The 10,125-nt window shown below is 40.6% G+C and overlaps 1 non-coding gene across 1 annotated transcript; it reads right to left on the bottom strand.

Moving 5' to 3' along the window:
- Positions 1 to 5,786: 5,786 nt before the first annotated feature.
- Positions 5,787 to 5,893, bottom strand: LOC141722772 (small nucleolar RNA R71). The gene has a single exon (XR_012575775.1). It is a non-coding gene; the product is annotated as a small nucleolar RNA R71 (small nucleolar RNA).
- Between the last annotated feature and the right edge of the window lie 4,232 nt (positions 5,894 to 10,125).

Here is a 10,125-nt window from a genome sequence, read left to right as displayed (position 1 = left end):
AACTTCATTATTTATAATGATATTTCAAGGATTGAATCTATTCAAGTCTTATCTTGTAGTCTCATCTGGGTGATGAACTTTTGAAACTAATTATAACTTGAACGGTGGTAGTTCAAGTAGTATTCGGATATAAGTATATTGGAGTATCTTGTAACTTCATCTTTTAAACTTATATCTAGTAAATGATTATCTTGTGCATGTCAAAGATTTTCGGAAAAATGTTGAGACAAGGTTAGATATATGAGATCACCTTGCAACGATATTTTATACAGTTATAAACGGGAACTCTGTGTATATTATACATGTCAGAAGATTTCAAAGATTGTGAAAAGTATATTTATATGTACATATATACTGAATATTTTGCGACTTGGTAGTGGTAAGATATCAAACTTGGTTCATTTCTTCTTGACCAAGACTTTCATGAGTACTATGAGAATGCTCATATATTGTAAATCACTATACATATTATTTTGGTGGGCTTGTTGCTCACCCTTGCTTTCTTCTTTCATCACACAACATCAGATAGACAAGATGAACAGGACCAAACTTCCAATTTGCAAGCGGTTAGAACATGTTCCGCAGTTTTCTGGAAGCGTTGATGCCGCCGTAGCTGAGGTAGGAGCTACCAATAGGCTAGGTCTTCAACTATTGATGAACCAGATTTACGTATATTTATGAATTGTAATAATGGCAAAGAAATGTAAATTTATTCAGAAACCCTTTTAAGGTGTATTGGCATATAATTGTGGAATAAAACGACTTGTGATTATTTTTGGATATTCATCTCTGAGACTATAACTTGTGGTGTGTGTGTTCATTGTGTAGTCATAGTACAGAGTAGTTGATTGTTTATTAAGATTGGGTGTTATTAAGGGAAATGGAACTTGTGACAACCCGGATCCCCGACCCCGGATTTGGGGGTGTTACAGAAATGGTATCAGAGCTAAGCGTTATAAACCTCAGAGATAATGTGACGTTAAGATAATAAGTTCACTAAGATAATAAGAACTCTTGCCAAGTTCATAGTCGGGTTACCTAATGTAGTACTGACAGTTAAAACCCTTATGGGAACCCTTATAAATATCGTGATAGAAGCGTAGTTCGTTATCGTATATAGTAGCGGGACTCCGAACCCTGAGGTTGAGGAGCAACATCGCGATGATGTTTTATTACTGATTAGGGATCGGATTGTGGATCCAATGGAACACCCTAATGAGGGACCGAATGATATTCATATTGAGGATGTAGCGGTTGAGGATGTTGTCCCAGAAGGGATTGTTGTTGAGAAGGATCTCGTGGAGGATCCTAACAAGACTGAAGAGATGATCGTTGAGGAATTGATAACCATGGTTAGGGCGACTACCAGAGGTAGGATTGGCCGATCACTGCCGGAGGTTCGTTCAAGTTTGTAAAGATAGTAGCCCCTTTAACGCGGCTTACTCGTAAGACTGAGAAGTTCGAATGGACAGAGAAATGCGAGAACAACTTTTAAGAACTGAAGCAAAGGTTGGTGACGTCCCCTATGTTGGCGTTGCCGGATGGAAAATGAGATTTTGTGAAGTGTAGTGATGCTTCGCATAAGGAATTAGGGTGCTTCTTATACAGCACAACAAGGTAATTGCGTACGCGTCAAGACAATTAAGGGAATATAAAATTCAATATCCCCACCCATGAGCTTGGGCTCGTGGCAATAGTTTTGCCCTAAAGATTGGAGGCACTACTTGTATGGAGAGAAGTGCGAGATTTACACAAGCCATAAGTGCTCTAGTACATTTTCACGCAGAAAGAGCTCCACATGCGCCAAATGAGGTGGTTAGAGCTAATCAAGGATTACGAGTCTGAGATTCTTTATCATCCAGGGAAAGCCAAAATGGTGGCTAATGCCCTTAGTAGAAAGGAGAAACTCAAGATGATATTGTCTCTAAGAGAGTTGATAAGAGATTTTGAGAAAATGGAAATAGAAGTGAACGCAACCGGAGCCGGTACCGAAAAGCTGTTTGAGATCGCTATGCGGTCTGAATTATTGGAAAATTTAATATTGTGCCAAGAAAAAGTGATGAATGAAGGCAGAGAGCCAACAATTAGATAAAAGATTAATACCGAGAAAGATGATAAGGGAATAATGAGGTATTCCTACAGAATTTGGGTTCCAAATGTTCAAGAGCTTAAAGATGAGATCTTAGATGAAAGCTAGTTTGAGGAATAAGATTTAGAGCTAACCCTGAACGTGATAGTCAGGGAGGTCGCCATCAAGATAGAAGGAACCCATAACATAATGAAGTGGAAAATGAGGATTTAAAACATATAGGATGACCCCGATTATGGGGAGGAGGAGGGAACATTCAGACTAAGGAAACAGAAGTCGAGTAAGGAAATGAGACCCGAGACGGTACTCCTATACGATAATTTATGGACCTTTCTAGACAGAACTTAGACTATTATCCCCAACCACCACCATGAGGAAATAATGCGGTGAGAAATTCTTTCAGGTTCTTTAAGTCGCTAAGCTCTTAGAGTTCCAAGGAACAAGCTGACCCAGTCGAGTCAAGAGCTTGGCTAAAGGAAATATAGGAATCATTTGAGATTCTAAATGAGTTACGAATCACGAAAGACTGTTTTTGTCACTTACCCTCCTAAGAGAGAGGCCACCCGCTGGTGAAAGACCAAGAAAGGCACGGAGTCAGAGGTTAGAATAAACTGATTAAAAGTTAGTCAATTATTTTCAGGAAAGTACTTCCCAAGGTTATGGAGATAGTGTAAAAGCTTTAGAGCCAGCACAAAGGTAGAAGAGTATGATGAATTATGAATCTAAGTTGTAAAAGTTGTCAAGATTCGTTCTGAGGACACGAATCCAGAATGACGGGATGTATGAAATCAATGCTTATGTTGTGTTGGTTCATCAATTAATGATAAGAGAAAGGAAAATAAAAAGAAACTAAAGTGAGCCCCTTCTAATGGAAAAATCAAATTTAATGAGGATTTGGTTCATATAAAGGCAATAGAGTTTGAGGAATGATAAGGGAGTCGGGTATGAGGAAACCCTAAAGACTCGTAGCAATAGAAATAGAAAAGTATGTAATCATCGGGATGAGGGTGATTCACCATGAGTTAAAGTTGATGGTTGAAGGCATAAGAGTTATGTATAATTTATCCCCTTTAAGTTGGGAGGATTCGAGGAAACCTTGAGATAGTTCGAAGGATAAATAATGAGACACGGATAGACTGAGGAGACAAGAAAGTAGGAAATTAGGAAAATTGGATGAAAGGAGTGATCTTCAGGAATGTGAAGTGTAAGACCGGTGGCATGATACCCAGAAAGGGAGACGCGAGGCATGAAAGACATCCCAACATTGAGATGACTGTTGAGATAAACAACAAAAGTAAATGAGGAATTATTAAGAAGAAGTTCACGTTGAACACGACCAATATCTTCCAGGACATCCCTGTTGTCATTACCAAATTAGGAAAGAAAAGCGGGTAACCATTGTTATCTTTTGAAGGCCATATGTGTTGACCTCAGTTTGAATAAGGATGCTATTGTGAAATTGGTATAGACTATCGAGGTGGGGATGATTGAATAAGACACCCTTATCAGGGATATATGACTTGATTTATCCATGGGAGGATGCATGTACCTTTTTAAAGGTGGAGTTGATGAGTGGCATTTTATACCACTTAGAACGTCTTAAAATGGCTTAAATTGGTGTCTTGAAATCAAGTATTTTGTGTATTTAATGCGTTTTTCTAGTGTTTATGCATTTCAGGGTATTAGTTGCATTTCGGGGGAGGAATCATCAAGAATAAGCCTTGGCATGTGTTCACCATTGCGAGAGGAAAGGAATGGTCAGATTACGGCGAAGAAACGGAGCAAGCTTGGAATTTTTCCAGTAGGGTCCTGCGCGCCCGCGCAGCAATGCTGAGCGGCCGCGCAGCAGCCTGCGCGCCGGCGCAGAAATGCTGAGCGGCCGCGCAGGGTCGGGGAAAAAAAGCTGAATTATTTTAGACTTCTACTTCTGTATGGCTTCCAACTTCTATGTAATCTGAGTTTTATGGGACTATTATATAGGTAGATTTGAGACGTTTTCATAGAGAGTATTAAGGAGATTATGTTTTAGATTGTGTTTTACACAAGGAGCGAAGGAGATAAGGAAGAAGACCGATTTAGCACACCGCAACGAAGAGGAAGCATATATTCTTGTGATTCTTGTTTCGTTGTAACGTTGGATGCTAGTTTTCTTGCTTTGACTTATTTACTCTTGTGACGTACTCTGTTTTAATATAATTAGTTTAGTTATTATTTTCTTGTGTTAGTTTATCATGATTTCATATGAACCCATGATGGCGATGAGTTCTATTATGGGCTAATCGTGATCATGGGGTTACAACGGATTTATTATGGAATTCTTTAGTTAATTGTTTAATACTTTAGTGTGTGATGATTGCATGATATCTAGTATTGGTTGCGTGTATTCGTCTTATGTGCGTCGCGAACATATAAGATAGGGTGTTAATCTCTTGTGAAGCGATGGTGGATCTTGAGATTTAGAACTTGCCATGCTAGCATAGGTTCATGTACGTGGTGCATGATTAGTGGGTAACTCTAACAGTTTTATTTGCCCTATGTAATCAAAAGGAATAACTTGTGCTTAAATCGTTGTGTTGTCAATTTCTGTAGACATATAGGAACTCAACATAATTGATGACTATTCAACTTCTATCTTAATTGTGGATGCTTGGTAGAATGGTATTAGTACAATGAAAGTTGGCTTTTATCAGTTTCGTGTTATTCGATTAATGTCATCACTGTCACATGCTAAATGTAATAACAATGGCTATAGAAGGAAGTAATAATGAAGTTGTGATCTCATGAGTGTTTTATTATTGATAATTTGAAGTGTTAGTTAAGTGGTTAACTAAGTAGTTAATTATAGTTAATATTTAATCAACAATTTTAAGTGTTATTATCTTAACATTGAGAAGTAATCATACATTGGTGAGTGAGTTTAATTAGACAACAATTTAGTCTGAGTCTCTGAGGGAACGAACTAGAAAGTATTCTATATTACTTGCGAACGCGTATACTTGCGTGAATATTAGTTCGTGTTTTCACCCTAACAAGTTTTTGGCGCCGCTGCCGGGGACTCGGCGTATTTGTTTAGTTTATGTACTTACCATCATTGGTCATTAGGACTCAGTGATTAGGACGTAGTAGTTACTTACTCTTTTCGGTTGTGTTTCAGGTACTTTAGCAAGCGTTTATGCAAACTCGTTCTCGTGCTCGCAAGAGGACTTTAGATACAACTGAGGAGACAAACGAAGTTCTTGATATTCCGGAGAAGTTAGATTTTGAGGATTCAGATTCAGGAACTGAGCAGAAAGAACCAGTAAATATGGGAGATCGTATTGTTCAAGCTGATCCAGCTCTTATGGATTTTTCTCGGCCTAAAATTGATGACATTCAGTCAAGCATCCTTCATCCGGCTATTCAAGCTAACACCTTTGAAATCAAGCCGGGCACTATTCAGATGGTGCAGAATTCTGTTTCTTTTGGAGGAGCGGCAACTGAAGACCCCAACATGCACATAAGAAATTTTGTCGAGATCTGCAGCACTTTTAAGTATAATGGCGTGACTGATGAGGCTATCAAGTTGAGGCTTTTCCCATTCTCACTGAGGGATAAGGCTAAAGACTGGTTACATTCTGAACCAGCTGGGTCCATCACTACGTGGCAAGATCTTGCGCAAAAGTTTCTGGTGAAGTTTTATCCAATGGCAAAGACTGCTGCTATGAGGAGTGCTCTTACTCAGTTTGCGCAGCAACCTACAGAATCTATGTGCGAGGCTTGGGAACGCTACAAGGAAATGTTGAGAAAATGTCGACATCATGGAATGCCGGATTGGATGGTAATCACTGGTTTTTATAATGGTTTGGGGGCCCAATCTCGGCCCATGCTCGATGCAGCAGCTGGAGGCGCCTTATGGGCTAAAAGCTATACTGAGGCGTATAATCTTATAGAGACGATGACTGCAAATGAGCATCAAAACCCAACTCAGAGGATGATGTCAGGCAAGGTAGCAGGTATTCTGGAAGTTGATGCAGCCACCGCTATTGCAGCCCAGCTCCAAGCGCTATCAATGAAGGTTGATTCTCTGGCTACGTATGGAGTTAATCAAATAGCTATGGTTTGTGAGCTTTGTGCAGGTTCTCATGCTACGGATCAGTGTTCTCTTGTCAATGAATCTGTTCAGTATGTGAATAATTATCAGCGACAACAGCAGCCTGTGCCAGCGACCTATCATCCTAATAACAGAAATCATCCAAATTTCAGCTGGGGGAATAATCAGAATGCTATTCAGCCACCATATCAGCAAGGGGTGAGTAAACAGTTTAACCCACCTGGATTCCAGCAACCACAGCAGTATGCTACAAGGCAATCATATCCTCAACAGGGAAGTGCAGCTGCACCTACTAGTGCTGATTTTGAGGAACTTAAGCTGTTGTGCAAGAGTCAGGCGGTTTCTATCAAGACCTTGGAAAATCAAATCGGTCAATTAGCCAATGCAGTGCTCAATCATCAACCTGGCACTCTTCCCAATGACACGGAAGTACCAGGCAGGAAGGAAGCTAAAGAGCAAGTCAAGGCTATTACCTTAAGGTCTGGAAAAGTAGCTGATGCTGAAAAGGCAAAAGAAGTCGAAGCTGAAGTTAGAGATGAAGAATCTAAGCAAAAGGAGAAAGCGGCGGAACCAAGGAAGACTACTGTTGAACACACTCTGCCTGAGGCTAATACAAGGGAGAAACATCTCTATCCTCCACCACCTTTTCCTAAGAGATTGCAGCAACAAAAGCTGGATAGACAGTTTGGGAAGTTTCTGGAGGTGTTCAAGAAACTTCACATCAATATACCTTTTGCTGAGGCTCTGGAACAAATGCCTAGTTATGCGAAGTTTATGAAGACTATTTTTTCAAGGAAGGTGAAACTGGATGACCTTGAAACCGTTGCTCTCACGGAAGAATGCAGCGCTGTTCTGCAACAAAAGTTACCACCAAAACTGAAAGATCCAGGAAGCTTCACCATTCCTTGCACCATTGGCAATCTAACTTTTGACAAGTGCCTTTGTGATTTGGGAGCAAGCATTAATCTGATGCCCTTGTCGATCTTTAAGAAGCTGGATCTGCCTGATCCAAAACCCACATACATGTCGCTACAATTGGCGGACCGTTCCATTACTTACCCAAGGGGCATAGTTGAGGATGTGCTCGTCAAGGTGGATAAGCTCTTCTTTCCAGCAGATTTTGTTATTCTGGATTTTGAGGAAGATAAGAAGATTTCCATAATCTTGGGGAGGCCTTTCTTGGCTACTGGCCGTACCTTGATAGATGTGCAAAAAGGGGAACTTACTATGCGGGTCCAAGATCAGGATGTGACCTTCAACGTATTCAAGGCAATGAAATTCCCTACAGAAGATGAGGAGTGCTTTAAAGTGGATGTGATTGATTCCGCGGTTACTTCGGAACTCGAGCACATACTAATGTCTGATGCATTGGAAAAGGCCTTAGTGGGGGAATTTGACAGTGATGATGAAGATAGCAACGAGCAATTACAATATCTGAACGCTTCTCCCTGGAAGCGAAAGCTGGACATACCATTTGAATCTCTTGGTACTTCTGACCTTAAGAATGCTGAAGGGAAGCTCAAACCATCAATAGAGGAAACACCTACCTTGGAGCTCAAACCACTACCTGAACACTTGAGGTATGCTTTTTTAGGTGATTCATCTACGTTACCTGTTATTATTTCAGCTGACCTCTCAGGTAGTGAGGAAGACAAGCTCTTAAGGATTTTGAGAGAATTCAAATCGGCTATAGGATGGACCATAGCAGACATCAAGGGGATAAGTCCTTCATATTGTATGCATAAAATTCTGTTAGAGGAAGGTAGTAAGCCAACTGTGGAACATCAGCGAAGACTGAACCCGATCATGAAGGAAGTGGTGAAGAAAGAAATTCTGAAATGGCTAGATGCAGGCATCATTTATCCTATTTCTGACAGCTCGTGGGTGAGCCCCGTACAATGTGTACCTAAGAAAGGAGGTATCACCGTGGTCGCAAATGAAAAGAATGAGCTCATCCCTACTCGAACAGTTACAGGATGGAGAGTGTGCATGGATTATAGGAAATTGAACAAAGCCACAAGGAAGGATCACTTTCCTCTTCCATTCATTGATCAAATGCTTGACAGATTGGCGGGACATGAGTATTTTTGTCTTCTGGATGGTTATTCCGGGTATAATCAGATTTGTATTGCACCAGAGGATCAGGAAAAGACTACCTTCACTTGTCCATTTGGCACATTTGCTTTTCGTAGAGTTTCGTTTGGGTTATGTGGCGCCCCGGCCACCTTTCAGAGATGTATGATGGCTATATTCTTTGACATGATTGGAAATAACGTCGAAGTGTTCATGGATGACTTCTCCGTCTTTGGACACTCATATGATGAATGTTTGAATAATCTGCGCGCCGTACTCAAAAGATGCGTGGAAACTAATTTGGTGCTTAATTGGGAGAAATGTCATTTTATGGTGCGTGAAGGCATTATCCTTGGGCATAAGGTCTCTAGCAAGGGTCTGGAGGTGGACAAGGCCAAGGTGGGAGTCATTGAAAATCTTCCCCCACCCAATTCTGTGAAAGGAATCCGTAGTTTTCTTGGTCATGCGGGTTTTTATCGGCAATTCATCAAGGACTTTTCAACGATATCTAAGCCGTTGTACAATTTGCTTGAGAAAGATGTGCCTTTCAAATTTGATGATGAATGTTTGGCAGTATTCGAGACTCTCAAGAAGAGTTTGATCACTGCACTAGTTATTACAGCACCAGATTGGACAGAACCGTTTGAGATGATGTGTGATGCGAGTGATTATGCGGTAGGTGCAGTTCTGGGACAGCGCAAGAAAAATCTCTTCCATGTGGTCTACTATGCGAGTAAGACTTTAAATGGTGCCCAATTGAACTACACCACTACTGAGAAGGAGCTTTTGGCTATAATCTTTGGCTTTGAGAAATTTTGATCTTATCTGCTTGGTACGAAAGTAACAGTATTCACTGATCATGCAGCTATTCGCTATCTGGTTTCTAAGAAGGATTCGAAGCCGAGACTCATTCGTTGGGTGCTTTTACTTCAGGAATTTGAGTTAGAGATCAAAGATAGAAAAGGTACCGAGAATCAAGTAGCTGACCATCTCTCTAGGTTGGAGAATCCCGATTCTACTTCACAAGATAGGACGTTAATCAATGAATCTTTTCCGGATGAGCAGTTGTTTGCAATTCAGGAGGAAGAACCATGGTTTGCAGATATTGTAAACTATCTTGTCAGCAATATAATGCCTCTTAATTTGACATCCGCGCAAAAGAAGAAGTTTCTGCATGAGGTGAAGTGGTATATGTGGGATGAACCATATTTGTTTAGACAGGGAGCTGACCAGATCATCAGGAGATGTATCCCGTTCTGTGAGACGGAGGGGATATTACGAGACTGCCATTCCACGGTTTATGGTGGACACTATGGAGGTGAGAAGACGGCAGCTCGTATTCTGCAAGCAGGCTTTTTCTGGCCTACTTTGTTCAAGGATGCTCATCAGTTTGTTTTAAGGTGTGATCGTTGCCAAAGAGTGGGAAATTTGTCAAGGAAGGATGAGATGCCATTAAATGTGATGCTTGAAGTCGAGGTCTTTGATGTGTGTTGAATCAATTTCATGGGGCCTTTTATCTCGTCTTGCAATAATCAGTACATCTTGCTGGCAGTCGATTATATCTCAAAATGGGTCGAAGTTAAAGCTTTACCGACAAATGATGCAAAGGTAGTACTAAATTTTCTTTATAAGCAAATTTTCACAAGGTTTGGAACACCTCGGGTAATCATAAGTGATGAAAGATCGCATTTTTACAACCGTAAGTTCACTTCTATGATGCAGCGTTATAATGTGAATCATCGAGTAGCTACTGCCTATCATCCGCAAACAAATGGTCAAGCGGAAGTGTCTAACAGAGAGATAAAGCACATTCTAGAGAAGGTTGTTTGTCCGTCAAGGAAGGATTGGTCTTTAAAGCTCGATGAAGCTGTTT

Source organism: Apium graveolens, chromosome 4, assembly GCF_009905375.1.
Source record: "Apium graveolens cultivar Ventura chromosome 4, ASM990537v1, whole genome shotgun sequence".
Taxonomy (NCBI): domain Eukaryota; kingdom Viridiplantae; phylum Streptophyta; class Magnoliopsida; order Apiales; family Apiaceae; genus Apium; species Apium graveolens.
The sequence above is the reverse complement of the archived record's forward strand: the minus strand, read 5'-3'. Positions and strand labels throughout refer to the sequence as shown.